Below are 3,445 nucleotides of genomic sequence, written 5' to 3' on the forward strand. Positions count from 1 at the left end.
TAGGCGCGCGTTGCCGCGCCCGTTCATAGTTTATGCAATAGTAGAGATGCTTTTGAAAATATACATGCTAGTTTCGAACACTCTTCCATGCTAAGTTAGGAAAAATGGTAAGAATGATGGTCTTTACCCTTAATTTGATGATTATGTTGTGTAGTGATTTTTCCTATAATAAAAAATATATAGGTTTTGTTTTTTGGTTTTTAGCCTTGGAACAATTATTTCTACATATTTAGACATTAGTTTCGTAGAAAAAAACAATAGATTAATCTTATGGTCCCTCACAACCGGCCTTAATTGTCCGAACATGCAATTGGATGGGCTTGGAACGGCCTATACTGTACTATATACTGTAAAATACTGTGAAAGCAATCGCTGCCTCCTCTTAGTTTTACTCTGTAAAAAACATATAAAACTACTTAATTTAATTTAAGATGAATGCGAAGGGTTGTAATTTATTTACTGTTCGAACTATAATTGTTAGTTTAATGGGTGGTGGGAAGTTAATGATTCAGTTACAATTAGTTTTGCTTGGTAATTAATAGCTCAAAACTGGGCGCTCATTTGCTCTTTATTATGCCTCTTTGGTGCCATACCTGACGTAAGTTCCGTGTGGGTCATTGTGAGATGAAGCAAGAAGGATCCATGGCTGCGGAGGTAATAGATTTGATATGATTATTACTGTAAAAGAAGATTTGATATGATTAAATTATTTTGAATTGTGTTTCTGATTCTCCCTTCTAAATTCTGTGTACACATTGCCAGGAATACACAGATAACTTGGGGATTGTTCGCATCTCTTGGAAGATAACTTGGAGCATGCTATTGGATAACAAAGAGTCTTATTCCCTAAGCAATTTCTTTAGATAGAACAATGAAAGAGTAGCGAGGACTGGATCAGGTGCTCCTCCTTCGCACCTTGAAGAGCTATTGACACTGCATCGTGTACTACCACTACTCACCATCCATCGCTGCAGTCGACATCATGATCCCTAAGACAATCGCACGAAAAAAGCAACATAGATTAGCACCTATGTACGAAGGAAACTGGGTGAAGGAATGATGCCATCAGTTGACACTACCAACGCATATCCTAATGGATCAGTAGCAAAATCAGGTATCTCAGCACTAATAAGAGAGAGATAATGGAAAGTGAATCGATTTTACTCTTGTTTTTAAGCAAGGACAGTGTACATGTGGGAAGCCTCATTTCTGGAATTCAGTACTGTGTAGCACTACAGAATGAAGGATGAGTGTTATTTGGCAGAGAAGTATCCGTGATTTAAAAGCAATTTTGTAAAGAAAAGTACCTGCTACAGCAGGTCCAGAAACCTTGCCTCTTTTAATGTCATCAATTATGTTGTCTTGCTTCATTTTGTACACCCTATTAACAATGTCAACCGATCTGATGGGTGTTGTCCAGGTTAAATCCAAAGTGCCTCACCAACTTCTGGCCATTTAGGATTGCAAGTAAAAGTTGTGAATGTATCAGGACCACCATGTACTCGACAAATGGAGATGGTATCCCGATAGTGATGGACATAATACATATCCGCTTGTGGGCGTCATGATGTTTTTGTCTGTATGAGCTCCAAGAGATGTGAACTAAATAGGCAATTGTATTCTCGTATGTGGTTCATAAACACAAGAGTATGTCAAGTGTAAGATAAATATGGCTGTAAAGTAGCAGAAGCAGAGGTGAATTAACATACTCGTTCTTTTTGGTCGCCCAATCGAATTGTATATAGTAAGTGGTTCATTAATCCTTTCCTTGCCCGCTTACTTTGGGGCAGGACTCTTCTTGGACTGCTAGCTCAACGTGCCTGGCACTCATCGGTTCCATGGGCCTGTAATCAGGAACAATTAGGTATTTTTATTCTATTGAGGTCCAGCACATCCCATAGATAGATTATATGAAATCTGAAACAATCAGAAAGAAAGGGAGCAGACAAAATGGATGTGCCCGGATGGAATAAAATGCACAATTAAACTCACAGTAACAAACAAAACAAAGAAGATGAAAAGGCCATGCAAACCATATGAAAGAATATCACAGCAGTGGCACCTGTCCAGCAGACATTGTTGCAATTGGGTGTGACGCACACCCCGGGGAACCCCAACGAAGGAGCACCACAAACATGCAAGGAGGAATAATATGTCTGTTTTGTAGATATGAATACATGAAGGATAATTAGAGGGAGGAAGATGGATGGTTGGCAAGAACGAAACTAAGCAACGGGCATGGCCGTCCAACAGCGGGAGGTGAGAGACGACAAAGAAGACAAGAAGAAAGAGATGGTGGGAGGCGTAATATATATGAGGGAGAACGGAAGGCGGGAAGGAAGGGATGGCGTGAGGCAATATATGAAGGAGAACAGGAAACTGTGATGACGCAAATTATCACCATTATTACAGGATAATTACGCATCAGCGCGGCGGCAGTTTCAGTTTCAGGTATGGAATGGGGAGGGACGTGCGTCATAGCTGCAAGGCATGGAGGCGAACGCAGGAGGAAGACAGTCGGAGATGGACGCCGACGGCAGGTGCGGCCGCCGCAGCCGCCATGGAAGAACGCTGCACTACATTAAAAAAAGTAAGGAAGAGACCACCATGGGGCATGTGGAGGAAGAGTGGAGTGCGAGCGGAGGGCACCGACGCCGAAGCATATCTTCTGTAGAAGCTCACCGCCGGGACGAAGGACGGCGGCGACGCAGCGTCGAGGAACAGAGAAGCAGCCCTTTTTTTGTTTGAACTGGAGCAACCCTTTTTTATGAAGAAGAGGAGCAGCCCGGGGATAGCGCTGCCGACGGAAAACCTGGACGACCCGCTCCTCTACACGTTGGACTGGACCTGGGCCTTCTATCTCAAGGCCTGGTTACGGACGGAGACCGTAGATCAATCCCCGGAGCAGCGGCCCGCGAGACTGTGTTGCTTGTGGCTGGGACGGCGGAACTAATTCCTGCGCTGGGCAGAGACACGAAGATCTGATTCGTCCGTAGATATGAACGGTGGCTGACGACCTCTAATCGCTGAGAGGGCTAGTAGGTAGCTTTATTATACTGTTTCTCAATGTGGTAGGACTCTTTCCTCCTCCACACATATACCAACCATTGTACCTCTATAATTAATTGGACCTCTCTTTTCCCCCACCACACACTGATAGTCGAGCGCTGCAGGTAGGTATCCATGCCACAGAGACAAACTGCACATGTCCCCTCTCACGTTTCAGTAGGCCAGCCACTCTATATCTTTGACGTGGGCACACACAAATTCGATGGCACTCTTTATCGATCGCGCGCGCACACACACACATCATCCCTCTTTTCGATTCTATGGACACCTCAAGCCGGTGATACCTCCACTCTCTTCTCGTGGATCGCCCCCTATATATATGTTATATCCAGGACTCTATTTCACACACATTGCATATGTTATATTTTTTGATTGA

General features: G+C 43.7%; 1 long non-coding RNA gene across 2 annotated transcripts; it reads right to left on the reverse strand.

The window, feature by feature from the left end:
- Window positions 1-736: 736 nt before the first annotated feature.
- Window positions 737-2,788, reverse strand: LOC119367829. 2 transcript variants are annotated; one of them, XR_005176447.1, is made up of 5 exons: window positions 2,654-2,788; window positions 2,063-2,571; window positions 1,710-1,844; window positions 1,308-1,577; window positions 737-989 (listed from the first exon to the last, which is right to left on the reverse strand). It is a non-coding gene; the product is annotated as an uncharacterized LOC119367829 (long non-coding RNA). The 2 variants fall into 2 exon arrangements; XR_005176446.1 differs by having other exon boundaries at window positions 1,308-1,844.
- Between the last annotated feature and the right edge of the window lie 657 nt (window positions 2,789-3,445).

This window comes from Triticum dicoccoides, chromosome 2B, assembly GCF_002162155.2.
Source record: "Triticum dicoccoides isolate Atlit2015 ecotype Zavitan chromosome 2B, WEW_v2.0, whole genome shotgun sequence".
In the NCBI taxonomy this organism is placed as follows: Eukaryota; Viridiplantae; Streptophyta; class Magnoliopsida; order Poales; family Poaceae; genus Triticum; species Triticum dicoccoides.